Raw genomic sequence first — 14,748 nt, forward strand, 5'->3', positions numbered from 1 at the left:
TTACACGGTTCTCAGCGACGGAAAAACGCTGGTCGTCTACACCATGAGTTCCTTGACTTTCCTTGATGTAGCTTTGCAGGCGCTAATTCGAGTCAGCAGTGGACAGCTGACCGGCTGAGCACTCCCGCTAGCTTTGGCTGTAACTGACTAGCTTCAGTGGACATTTGTGTGCTTTCAAGGACCTGTGGTCCTTCCACAGCTAATTTCATGACTTATATATATTGCTATCGGGAAGGTGCAGCGGGTGACTGTGGTCATACGTGTGGGCAAAATGGTCAGTCAGTCAATTGCTTTCGCATAAATGTAAATAAACAAGCCACTGAGGTACAAGGCACGATACACCTTTTTAATATCTCATAAACTAGTCATTATCAGACAAATACCCACAGATTTTGTGCGACCTCCTGTCAGGTTGAGTGGAGTTGAACACATTGTTGAGGAAGAATATGTGACAATGAATGTTTAGAAAGTTAGAATGAACCTTGCAAAACATTGTTATAACAAAACAGGCAGCTGGACAGAAGTTCAGCTGAGGTGAGTTGTTTCATCTCAGCTCTCGATAAAGGTGAATGATGGACATAATGTTTTCATTTGTATTCCTCATCATCACATAAAAATCATGTTTCCCCAGGTTATTGATCACTATCGGTGTGTGTGGGGCATCAAAGGAGCGCTCTTTAATAAAGCCGACGGGTCGTCATAAAAGGATCATTGCTCACATTCAGTATAAAAAGTAACAGCTGCAAATCACTTTTGATCAATATCGTCATCTCCTGGATGAAGGCATCACCGAGAGCAGCAGCAATGAAATCAGCTGTAACACTCTAGTAATGCTGTAATCTTTCTCTCCCTAATTGGCCATTACAGCAAACAGAGGGAGGGAGCAAACACCATCTGACACTGACGTCGGGTTTTAAACCTGCCGTCGTGCAGCACTTCATTGGTAATCAATGGCAGCTCAGAGCCATCTACAGATCAGCATACAGATGCTGTGGTCATGTGGTGGCACATGACAACTGGGTAGCAACTCCAGATTGGAGGCTGACTCAGACTCACTATTAAACGCCAGTGAGGTCTAACTAAGGAACAATAACTGACTCCTCCTGCTTGGTGAGGAGTCACACATGTGTTATTTAAAAATGAACCTATACTGTCCATACTACTTATCCAAGATGTACAATATAAATATAGATTTTCCAGCTTTAATGACAATACTAGGAGACCTTGTCATTTTAGATGCACACTCTGTTCAGGGCTACTGACATTTCTCTTATACTAAGCCTGCATTTATTTATTCTATCTCATGTTGAAGAGCAGTCAACAGTTTGAGATTTTAGAGGCACAAGCTGTCTGACTGGAAACTTGTGATAAAGATGATGAAAAATGATAACAGAATTGAAGAGAAACATTTATGTTCTTCAACTGCAATTTAATATTCTTCTATTCCGAAAGGCACATCAACAGTTGAATTTTGTACAGCTGTTGAAAATTTGTCGACAACTTCCACTGCGGTTTTCTACAACAGAACAATCAAGTGAACTTCATTGTTCATCGTGCCAAAGGCTTCCTGCAGAGCACTGTGTTAACAGAGAGGAACAGCAAAAACATGGCCGTCACATCATGTCTGCAAAGGCCACAACAACACAACAACCTCAGCACACACCTAGGGGCAATTCTAGACCCACAGGCACACGGGAAGAACATGCAGACTCCATGCAGAAAGGCCACCGGTCCCACCTAGGAATCAAGTCTTCAACCTTGTTTCTGCAAGGCGAGAGTGGTGCTGTGTGGCCCTTGAGTTTCAAACACATACACTATAATATATTCAGAGCTGTACCGTTGAATTTGTTTTGCACGACGTAGAAAAGAAATAATCAGGTTAGTGAATAAAGAAGGAATTCTGGTCTGAAACAGACTTCTGGGAGGCAGGAGTCGATTGTCTAAACCCATTTCCGCTCCTTGCAACTGTCCCCTCTCTCACCCTTCTTCCCTGCAGCAATCTCGCCGAGCTCTGCCGCCCATTCAAGACACTTCATCATTCAATAAAAACATAACTTTAAAAAGTAAGACAGTTTTTGTTTTTGTTTTTTGGGGGGTGGGGGTCATTGAAAGATACTTTTGATTCATGTCAACAAATTAGGAAAGGAGCGGATGGTCAGATGAGTGAGACAAAAAGTCAAAACATGAAGGTGAAATGACGCTTTTGGAACTGGAGTTTTGTGACGGCTGTTATTTTTGATGGCTGTTCAGTCTGTCCTTGCAGACAGTCTGCTCTCCAAGGTGGTCTGCAACAAGGAGTGCCGATAAATGGGTCTAAGGACACTTGTAGAGAAGTGTTCCATTAGTCACTCAATGTCATACTTGAAATGAACATCACATGCTTCAATCTCTTTATTCAAAGTAATTATGATTTTAAGTATTTTTGCCATAAGCTCAGTGTTTAAAACTAAAGCATTAAAACGATCTTAAAAACCATATTTACATGAATAAACAGTTTTCCATGTATGTCGTCGATTTAAACATCTCACTGCCCAGCTAGTTGAACAGTACCAGCTACCAGCTCGTCCTGGGTCAATACTGTTCCAGTTCCAGTTCCAGTTGGATGTGTGCAGAACCGACATCTTTTGGAACCACTCAAGACTGGCAAGAGCCTGTTTGCTATTACGGTCCACGTAGTAGCAGAGTTGAGAATTCTTCCAAGTGTTTCCACTTCCACTTCCTTCTGCGCCACATGAGCATCCGAACGCTTCTTTGCGGCCTCAAGTCGACACGAGGCAGCCACCAGTTGTCGACTAGAATCCAAATGAGCTTTGGTGTGTACATGTTCCCTGAGGACAGCTGGGTGATATAAAGGTAACTTCTGCCCAGACTTACATCATCCCTGACCATGAAAAAGGGAAGACAGCCTCAGGGGTCAGACGGGTCCAGCCAACATCTAAACAGGCATGATGGAGACTGGGTCATGGCCAGCTGTGATAAACCGCCTGGAGCGTGAAATCTGAGAAGCAGAGTCACATACCGAATCATACACTGTAAAACGACCATTCAGGTCTTTGTTGTCAACTGAGAGGGAGGGCTCTCTATGCTAAAGTCATGCTCAAGTCTGTGCATATCGGTCAACATCCAAACCCAAAGGCATTTTGCACTCGTCCAGACAAGTAAATACAGCCGTCCAAACATCAAATTTATAACATAATGTTTAGTAAGGGGAATATCTTCAACACCTCATTTGTTAGAGGACCAGAAACCTCAGGAACTTATTCGATAAAGAAGAAGGGACATTACATTACCTTATACAAAGGAAAGAGTTAAAAAACAAGATTTCTATTTACTCTTACTTTAGCAGCTGAGAAGTCTGCAACCTTTACTGGAGAAAGTAACTGCATCCTAAACAAACATTCTTTTACCTAAAATGCATTGAAACAAGTAGACAGCTTTCTCAATGACTACATTGTGAATGAGAAAAACACTCAGGCAGTACAGACCTCTGTTGCAGCAAACCAGAAACACAGCTGCATCCAAGCTCAGTTGGTCCAAGTTTCCCAGTGTGTGAAACTCAAATAATCTTCTTCAGCAATCCACAAACCAGTAGAATGAAAAAAGCCCTTGTCACCACAGGCACGTTTTTATTTTGTTAGTATTTATTCTGTTCATTATATGCCACCAAAACTGCAGTGGCTTATTTCAAAATCAGTTGTGTCCGAATGTTTCAAAGTTGCATTGTCTCTTTTGCAATTATAGTCAACAGTTAAGAGAAATAACTACAGTAATAAAGAAAAAAAACCTTCACCTCTGCATCATCTTTTCCATCTCCAAATCACTGCATCATCTGCAAACCTCATCATCCATGGGGACTTCTCCCGGAAACTAATCTCTTCTGACAGTCTGACCAATGCTGTTTAGATTTGATATGAAAATGAAAGTGTTTTGTGAGGAACACTGCAACGTCGTGAAATAAATATGAAAAAAGAAAAACCGAATATTCCTGTATCCCTTTGAAATGTTTTGCAATTTTACTCCTTTATTATTGCTATTGCTATAACAACAAGTTGAATTTCTGACATCTTCATGAGCCAATGACATCGAGCAACCATGACACAGTGGCATCACTAAGAAGATTAGTGGAGAAGCCTTCTGGCTGACTCCCAAGCGTGGTCGCAGGAAAAACTCATGATTGCAGTTTCCACCAGGAAAACCTGATCTCATTAACTTTAATTTCATTACCATGTCACTGTAGTTGGAAGATATCCGCAATTAAATTTCCAATAATCAGCCAATCTCCAAGAAGTGAGTCAAGTTTGAAAATGTATCCGCTCTATTACATTATCCCCCATCTCTTTATCCCCCAGCAGGTAGAGTTAAGGACGTGATGTCATCTCTCCTGCCGTCGCTGCTGGTACTTTGCATAAATGAAATAAGCAGCAGTATCCTCTAACATTTTGGAATAATGAGCAAATCTACAGAGGTGAACTCTATGTTGAATATGTCTGCGAGAGATGAAGGGGTAAAGTTGAGTCTGCAAAGTAGCACGAGGCTGATGTGTTTCATCGTCTCAGACGCTGATGTGCGAGGTTAACGTCGGTGCATCTGCAGGGAAACGCTTCACGCTTGACTGAGAAAGTTGGATGACTTCACCAGTTACTCACGGGTACTCCACACACACACACAGTCAAACACATCAAGTACACATCCGTTCATGAAAATTGCAGGAGTGAATTTCAAGTAACACTGGAAATACTCTGGAGTCACTGATGTTTTGCTGACTTTGTTCAAGTTGCCAAAACTTTTAGTTCTGCTCCGCCAATAATAAAAACATGAACATTTCCAACCATAAACCGCAGCTGGACTGACAGCATCAGATTTGATGTCCAGATTGCTGCTTTTTTAAATGTACTTATTTTAAACCCAATACCACAGTAAATGACTTTAAGTAAGTGACTTTCTGGACCCGAAAGATCCACTTCAGATCAGTTCAATTCAGTCAGATTCAGGGACAAACCTGCATATAGAAATAAACATGGGACACACAATAAATCTACAAAATGTTGTACTATTATAATTAAAAAATAAATAAACATAAAGACTGGACAAGCCTGCATGTTGCTAAAGTACATTTTTGCAGCAGAAAAATATGATTAAAAAAAGTATCAAGGAACACTGGCTGAATACAAAAAACACTGTTTGCAATTGGAATAATGTTTTAACAGCAATTTCAAGTTACTACACAGAAAATATATGTTAATGATTATGGCTATCCAGTGTTGTGTGTATAGCCAAAGCAGATACCGTCATCAAAGTGAAAGCTAAAAGGTAGCAATAAATGCCACAAAAATAAAGGTTGACTGACATATCAGCCTTTTTTGGGCCATTTTTCACTTATCGGTCCACGTCGCTATGAGCCTGCATCATATCGGTCCCTGCCGATATTTGTCCAACTGTACCCTTTTGTGTTCAGAATGTAGCCTATCGCTCATTCTTGCCTTTGGCGAAGTCCAGATGAAATCAACTGCCTTTCATAAAACCTTTGATATTTTATTGATTGCTTCAACTTAAGCATAAAAAGCATTCTGTATAAGAAAGTACACTGTCTATTTTTTCCCATGGACGGTTTGCAAACAAGTTACTATCCACAAAGATATTCTTTATTCTTCATAAACACAATATACACGGATTGTCTTATCTGAACCACTAATCAATCATAACTGGTGTTGATAATTATTCTCAATATTGATCCGAGGATTATTTTCTACTAGGGCACTTCAGACTGGAACACAGTCCTTGGTGATCAACTTTGTTTGTGACACGGAAATTAAAAAGCAAACATGATGTGTTTGGTTTGTTGCATCACTCCTATCCAGCAGCTCTGAAGACTACAATTCTAAAATGAGTTGCCGCGGCAACAACTTACAAACTGAGCCTGGGAGTCATAACACTAAATGTTTACTGCTGGCATCTTTCACTGCAGGATGCTTCTTTTATTTTTGCAAACCTCAGGATCTCGGCCTGAGTGTTCTGTATGGTAACTTAATGTCCTCCGCTGAGAGCGGTAAAATACAGTACACAATACTCCTGTTCTGATGGACCAGAAAGTAGTTCTGCCCCCGCGACGACAGCGACAGTAGAGGACCGAGCCACAGGGAGTCTCTCAGATCCTATCAGTTCACCGGGATGCTGCCGCTGGGTCCTCAGGGATACCGGTCCCCAACATGTGGGTGCTAGAGAGTCTCTAGAGTAGTGCTACCAAAAGAACCAGCTCATATGCATGCCTTCCCTACCTCAAGTTCTCAGCACATAAAACAGACGCTACAATTAATGGACCATCAGTTTATATGGCAGACTCCAACTGTCAGAATATTTGCTCATGTTCCTCCTTCTTGAGTCACAGGGCTCAAGATTCATTTTCGATAAACGGCTAAATGATATTATTTAATGATCATCATTTGTGGGAACGATTATCGAATGTACTCGACTGACCCATTGAAGTTCACTGAGACTTCAGAGAACAAAATCTCCTTCAACTGTCCTCGTAAGTCAGTGAGAACAAAGGACACCCCAGAAACTCAGGTGTGTCAGCAACTGCCTTTGGCGATTATTTACCTTCACCTGGATCAACACGCTGCTCCAGCACCCCACTTTCCTTTTTTAGCTATTAACCACTAGTTCTAGTTTTACCTACGTTGAGAGATGCAATGAACAATAAACCAGAGTGGAACTCAGATCAAAAACTCAACAAAACATTAAGTCTGCAGGTTTCGTGGTGTTATGTAAATTTATGACATTGTTGCGATGAACCATAAACAATCGTCTTTGCAGCTGAAGGATGCTTCCAATTTAAAATAAAGTAAAAACTTTTCATATTTCATATCTGTTAATTACAAAGCCCCTAAACAATTAGTTTTGTCTAAAATAGATATTCAAGCATATTTCATGTAAGAAATTGAACATTCTGAAAGGTCCCTCTTTCAATTTCACATTAAAATGTTTTTTTCTTCTGTGACTCCATGTATAAAAACCAAATTTTGTGTGACTTTGTACTGTTGGATTGTTTTTATTTTTTGTGTGTGTGTCCTGTGACAAATTTGAGTTAAAGAGATTGTGTCGAAAATGTGAATTTTTTATCCCGTATTTTGGCCCATATTTAAAGTGATGTTTTTATTTGATGGTTATATGTCTTTCTTTGAATTGTGAGATTTTAATGTTCAAAGTTGCAAGAAGAGTGCAACATGTTTTCCTGTGATTTTATTTTTGATGACGCTTTCATTCCTCACGTTTTCCTGGTGATTTCATTCCTTGCCCTGTTTCATATTGAACATTTCAACAGCAATCTTCTATTACAACTTTGGTTATTTATTCATTTATTTCTTTTTTATTTGATGGTATTTCAATGTTGTTTTAACGTTAGGTATTCCCTCAATGCAGAAGATGTAGTCGTAATAAGACCGACTTCACCATTGAACCATCACCAGTGGCATCAGTGATCCTCGAGCATAATCTGGGCTTCAGCTGGAATCCAGTGAAGCCCTTTAATCACGTGAGAGGATCGATATTGTCGTCTATCTGAATTTGTAAGATTGCTTTTCTAAAGCTTCTTTATTACCTCGCCACTGCTCATCCCCTTCTCTCTGCCGTAATGACCCGGTCCCCCCTCAGGGAGTGGCGAGGTTCATCGGATCTTATTGTGTGTAATATCTTCTCTCTCAAGATCGCTCTAATGTCAAATAGCTGCCGGCGCCACAGGAGACATCATCACGTCCTGTTATTCCAGAGGGCCCCAACCCCAGAGCCCACTGTCTGCATCATAAAATCTCTACATCAGTTCACCTGCCAGCAGTGGCGACGCCTGCTTGATTCCGAGGTGCTCAGGTTGCCACTGATACAATTAAATGATGTGATGCTGCAAATACAGAAACTGTGTAGCGGGCTGTGGCTAGTATTTGTTCCGGAGCATCTCCACAGCTCCATACTCATCGGCTTAACGCCTTCACATCCTCTCATTTAAACTCTCATATCAACCACGGTGAAAGGAAGAAAATATATTGTTGCTCCTGATGCAACTACAAACACAGACACACATGCGTGTCTGTCAGTGGTCCCGTCAGGTTCTGGGTCATGTTTCTGTCTGGACGTCACCCTGCAGGCTTCATGTCCAATTAAATCTACGACTGTTGACCTCATGACAAAAGCAATGACAACTAACTCAGACACCACTGTGAGTAGGAGAAAGAACAGATCTGCTAGCAGCTTGAATTGTTCTCTTCAAAATTGGTGTTACACTATATCACAGTTCTATTTTTGTTGTATTCTCATGATCAAACGGCAGAGTCAGTCCACATTTGTCGTAACTATTACTGCGAGTAGTAGTTTCACAGTTGTAGTGATGGAAGGTGGCTTTCTTTGTTAGTTACAGTCCTCTTGCATTAGTAGTTGTTCCAATATTAGAAAGATGTTTTGCTCCTGCTGCAACTTTCATCATGGAAAGTTAAATCTGTGGTCCAGGCACTTGTATTATACAGGAATATTAATCATTTTCACTTCAGTCAAACTGGAATTTATGTTAATATTATTATTACGGCATGTAGTTTTGGTTTGTTAGTTTTTTTGTGAGATGTATTTAACATAAAACATACAGTAAGTACTGAAGTCAGCGCAGTTGCAATACTGGGAATAGTCATTTTGCAGTACAGCAGTAACAGAAGTGGTTTTAGTAGCAGTAGCCACACCTGTCTTTGTGGCAGTAGTTGTAGGAGGCTTGGTTCTGACAGTAGAGCTCGTGGTTGTCGCAGTAATGGTAACAACTAGCAACTAGCTACAGGTTGTACCTGAAGTGGTGCCAGAAGTAGCATTAAAGACAAGAGTTTAGCAACAGCCAACAGCACAAGCAGTAGAAGTGGTTGCAATGGCAGAGGTAGTAATAGTAGCAGTGGTACAAGTTTAGATGTAGTTGCAGTTGTTGTGATCATGTATGCAGAAGCAAGAGCTTATGGTCGTGGAAACGGCAGATATTGGTGTCAACTTCAAGACAACAGTAGCTGAACGCTTCAAACAAGCAAGACATACTGTAGGGAAACATTAATATATGAGTGAATGAGAGCCTTTGATATTGTAACAGAAGGATCAATGACAATTAGCTCTACAGGTGACCAGACCTCATTTAGCCCATCAGCTGGTCAGCAGACTCCCACCAGCCTCAGGTAGTCTGCTAAGTGCTCCACATCCAGCGATGCACCGACGCTGCATTTGTATTCAGAATGTACGACTCCAGTTCACTTGTCCAACAGCTTCATGCATTTTGCATGTGCCAGCAGTGCCAGGGGGCTCCACGTCTGACTGCAACAAAAGAACCATCAGAACCGTTCGGAGAGCCGCATCCCTGCGCGCAACATCAAACCAAAGTGAGCAAAATGAGAGCGGCTTCACCAGAGACCTGATTCTGATTGATTTCATCACAGCAGACGAACATCAGGCTTCAAAAGACACAGCTGCTGCGGACGTCCACAAGGTGCTCCAGGTGAATCAAGGAGGTGTTACAGCCAGAAACTTTCAATGGGATGTTTTCTTTTAAATGTGTGTATTTGGACAATGCACAGCTGCATAGAGCCTCCTCAAGTCTCTGCTGGATGACTGAGTATTGCGCCTTCAGGACAGTTCACAAAACCTGCCTGGTTGCTTGATCTGTCACATACTTCCCAAAGTCTTGAACCATTACTAAGGGTAGGACCTTGAATCGACTTCACCATCATCTACAAGTGCTCATGAGACACATCATTGTCCACAAATTTCACTGTTCCACGGTATAGTGTGACGGCACCTACGTGTAAATCAACATCCTGCCTCCCCTAGAACCTAAACAGGCAGCTGAAGGACTAGTTCGACACTTAAATCCAAGGTTGGAGTTCACTCCAACTAGCCGCCAAATACAGAAGTCAAGTGGCGAGTGCCCTGAACCTTGCGCAGGGGATCAAGTTATTTATTCTGTTGCACAGTCAAGCCATATTAAAGACATCACATATTTATACCTTGTCCACAACATCATTAATGGCCCGTTGGCAATGTTACTTATACTCCAGATTCCATTCCTTACTGCAACAGTAGTAGCTGTCAGCTGTCAAAGCCAAAGGTTTAAATCAAATTTGTATTCCTAGCACACTCAACTAAGGGTTTCTGCCACATGTAAACTATCGTAGAGGGTCTCTTTTTAAAGATGAACGTATTGAAATAGAGTGGAAACAAAAAAAATGGATGAAACATAACGAATCATGGTGGTGGACATGAAAAGGATGGTCTTCGCCATGTTAGGAAAAATCCTGAAAAAAACATGACTGAAGTCTGTCGCTCGCAGAACTCAAGTCGCACATTCCGACCGCACATGTGGAAAGACAGACCAAGTGAGGACAACTTGGATTGGAGGCAGGCTGAAATGTTACTGCCAGAGACAATACCAGATGAAGCTCAATGGCTCTCTGGGTCACGGTCCACGACAGCGGCCCTGATATGGTCAGGGTTAGGTTAATGCTGAAGTGCTGCCAGTCACCTTACTTGCTGGAGCAACTGTTACAGATGACTAAAGTACAAAGCCCTGTCCTAATCCGATAGCCAAAACACACAGACTCAGTCACAGCAAGGTCGCCTTTATTTTGACTGATACCCAGAAAAGAGGCTCCTCCAATTAAAGCTGGCCTACTTCAGAGACCCTCCAGCACTCCACATAAACTACATTCATGCTTGACAATTACCTGTCTGCAGCGGAAAAACGAAACAACAACACAATTAACCCTCTTGCAAGCTTGCTCTATTTAAAAATATCCCAAATGATGAATGGCTCCTTGGCGTAATGAGTGTGTAAGCAGCCAAGCGCCGTCACGCAGGAAGTAGAGAGCCACAATAAACAGGCAGTGACAGTCCTCGCCATGATGAATGGATACGCAAAGCAACAATCGCTTGCCGACTCCTAGAGGCGGCGGGCCAAGCCTAATACATTATAGAGAGCAGCGTGATTGCGACAAATGTACCCCGAGTACTTCTTTACACCATCAGCTTGTTGGGAAAGTTTTCTAATTGCAAAAAAGCATCTATTCATTCTTAAGGGCTGTTAGAAGGATGCACGATACATTTAAGAGCATAACAAGGTTGATAGAATTGGAAAAAAAAAGTCAAATCAATTTGACCTTTTCTCAAGCAATGAAGCAATTTTATCTGGTAAAAGCATTCATATGTTCTGTGCTTTTATTCACCTGGTTCCTGTTTTTCTTACAGAAGTTAAGCCACAGCGCATGTACGAACACAGAACACAGAAATCAGCCCCCTCCTCAGCCGAAGCCCGACCACAGCGAGGTGGACCACTACAGAATAATCACCTGCAGAGAAGGGGGAAATGACTGTTGCCATGGAAACACGCTTTAGAAACTCCTTCGCTCCCAGTGCTTTGGAATAATTTGCCAAAATTCACACTGGTCCACCATCAGGGTTAAAAGAGAGAACATGTTGCTGCTGGCCACAAACAGAGCTGAGAACCCCTTCATATTATTCACAATATAGACCAGGGGCCTCATTTATCAACCACGTGTACAAGATGTTCTAACCTATAAAGACAAATCCCACCTGTGACCATCGTGCATGGATCATATTCTTTGCTTTCAGATACAACTCCAAATGACCATATATGGTAGCAACAATAGTTTTAAGAATCCGTCAGTAGATTTTCTTTCCTCTTATCAAATCATGGAAAAGAGGGCGGAGCACATTGATTTCTCCGACGTTAGGAGAGACTGAAACAAACCAAAAATGCTGTCTGGACAACTGCCGTTAACACTATTGGATCAGCGGAACAATGGCTCGCAGGAATAAAAAAAGACTGCCCACCGACACAATCCCACAGGAGGTGGAGAAGCAACAACTCAGCTTTCACCAATGGTTACGGTATCGCTGGCATCATCACAACACACCACGAAGCGGCAACATGCCTGTTGAAGGTAGAGAAACACCACACTGAGAGGAACACCACACCTTCTAGTCTATGTTCTTCGGTATTGCTGGCATCATCACAACACACCACGAAGTGGCATCATGCCTGTTGGAGGTAGAGAACACCACACTGAGAGGAACACTACACCTTCTAGTCTATGTTGGACAACATCACTTTGGCATGGATGACAGACTTCTTCACTAACAGACATTTATTCAAATGAGGGGAGTCGACATTGATGCAATATCACAGTTTTGTCTGCTATGCATACTTCTGATTTAAGTGTGTACCCTGAATGTTCATCTTCAGAAGCCCTCTGGGTGGAGCTCAGAAGCACTCCAGCAAAATTCAAGCAGAGAATTTGTCTCCAGACAACGAAGAACAAGGAGTGGACTCAATGGAGTAAATGAGTGATGTGTGATGTGTCAGATCATATTGATGCTGTCAACTAAAAGGGATTGTTTCAATGGGGCCATTCAACAAGAAGACTACAAGACTTCTTCAGACCACTGCTTCAGAGATGGGTGCAGGGGACAGGCATCAAGGCTGCAGTCCCTTATCTCCAGAGCTGATCACAACAGTCGGACTATGAGGAAAAACCTGGGAGCCCAACTCCTTGTCCACCTAGATTAAGACATCAGTCAGCCAGTGCTGTCACCAGGAGCGGCCAAATGAAGCAGAAGATGAAACCGGTAAGCATCAACTGACCACTGAGCTGCTCTCTCACCAGCAAGTCCCCAAGGAGAACACTGCAAAACAAGTTATTTTGCGCATCCACCTCTAAAAATCTCACAGTTTTGTCTGACAAAAGCCAACAAATGTTATACACAATTGTCTTTCTCCCAGAGTCCTTAGTCGACAGGAAACTTGAAAGAGACGATGCTTCTTGACTGCACCCGTTCATCAGAGAAGAAAAAGCACGATTTGGGGATAAAAGTTTTCAAAGCAGTCGAACCGCCCACCGTATAGTGTGGAGGCTGCAAAGGGAGTTGCTCCTTATCTCTTTTCAAACAACTTTCATGATCAACAAACAAACAGCCACAGTGTCTGTTTACTCACTCAACAACACCTTTGCTCTGGAGTCTGTTGTGTTACATAAAACCTCAGTGCCGAACTGAGAACATCACAGGCTGTCACGATTAACGCCTTCTGACGCTCTGATTTCCTCCAAGGTCGCCACAACAAAAATGACTCGTCCTCTCCGTCACTGGCTTCCAGCCCCTCTCTGTTGTCAGGTCGTGCTTCCTGCGGTACACAAACAATTACCCTGCCCCGCAATTAACAGAGCCCTGGCAGTGCCATAGAGAAGTGGATTAGAGATGGAGGCAGAAACACTTGGATGAGCCGCTGAACACACCAGCAGCACTCACGGGGGGTTAAACTATTTGCTAATTATACTGTACAAATAATGTGGTTGTTGTTTTATCCTGGGGGAAGATATCAAGAGCAGAACCGTTAAACATACAGCTGACTCAGCGGTGAGGGGCAGTGTGGATCTTAAAATTGCACCACGTTCTGTATTTGTACGTGCTTGCGTGGGTTTCCCATGGGCCACTCTCAAACTCCCAACAATACAACTTAAAACTGTCTGTAGACTGAGAATGTAAGTGCAAGACATTGTCGGAGCTGTCCAAGGTGTGAGTGAAGACTAACCTCACATTGTCTCTCATAAAGCAGTCGAAACCCAAGCCAAAAGGATCACACACTCTGACACTTCAATGTGACAAGGTCTCTCCTGGTCTCAACATCGGAGCCACTCCACGCTATCTCAGAAGCATTTAGTTTCCAGGACACTTTAACTGGACAGATTAGGAGCCGGGGGCAGTGAGCTTCATCTAATCTCACACTTGAAGCCCCCTGTTTCTATCTGATAAGAGCCTCTGAAGAGGCAGCAAGAGACCCCCCTGCTGCCCCCTCACCAAACCTTGTAATCGCTCAATAGTCAGACTCCCACCCCCCACCAACGTTTCCAGGCTCAAAGATTTAGCTCCATGTTTCCTCCCGCAGGGCAGATGCTGCGGCTGCCACGCACCAAATGGGACACCTAAAATGCGGTGAGACAGCAAACTGTATCTGATGCCCCCCCTGCACCAGCCGGAAGCTTTATCTTACAGCTGCACATGAGCGTGACTAGGGGTTTCCCCATTCAGGCTAATCCAGGACCACGCTTTGTTTCATTTGACCTGAGTGAGATCAAATTAAGAATCGGCATTTGACATTTTATTTCAAAATAAAATGCATCTGCTTAATAATAATAATATATGAACAAGCATACATTTTACAGTGTGATTCACAATATTCAGAAGTATGGTGTTCCGGTGTTCAATAGATATTAAAAGCAACAAATCAATCACTGCATCCAAACTCTTGTCGCTTCAGCAAAATCATGTTACTGCTGTCCCAGTGTCCCAGGGGACTGATGTTTGTTATCATGCAAGCAGCCAGCCGCATCCATCCAAACGCGCTGACACGACCTTCTCCTGTTGGTGAATGTGAGCAAGGCGTGGCCTGAGTCTTTACAGCCATCCAGAGAGCCATAAAAGACGACTGGGGAAGCGTCAAGTGGAAGAGATTTGGACTTCAAGTGAAGAGAGAGTTGTTCTCTCAGGAATTGGTTGAGGGTGAAAGACAAAGGACAGATTGCAGCGGAGATTAGAGGTCTAAGCTTGAGCAAGTGGGAGCAAACCTCAGCGGACGATGGAGGAGGAGAAAAGAGGATCAAACAAGGCCACTGTTCACATCTCTCTTGTTTGACATATTCTCCCACTTGAGAGATGCCAATCCAA

At 42.7% G+C, this 14,748-nt stretch overlaps 1 protein-coding gene across 3 annotated transcripts in view; it reads right to left on the reverse strand.

Annotated features, from left to right (window-relative positions):
• The window catches only part of nav3 (neuron navigator 3), a 256,733-nt gene that overhangs the window by 225,395 nt on the left and 16,590 nt on the right, over positions 1 to 14,748 (reverse strand). The window lies entirely within an intron of this gene.

This window comes from Synchiropus splendidus, chromosome 4, assembly GCF_027744825.2.
Source record: "Synchiropus splendidus isolate RoL2022-P1 chromosome 4, RoL_Sspl_1.0, whole genome shotgun sequence".
NCBI classification, from domain to species: Eukaryota; Metazoa; Chordata; class Actinopteri; order Syngnathiformes; family Callionymidae; genus Synchiropus; species Synchiropus splendidus.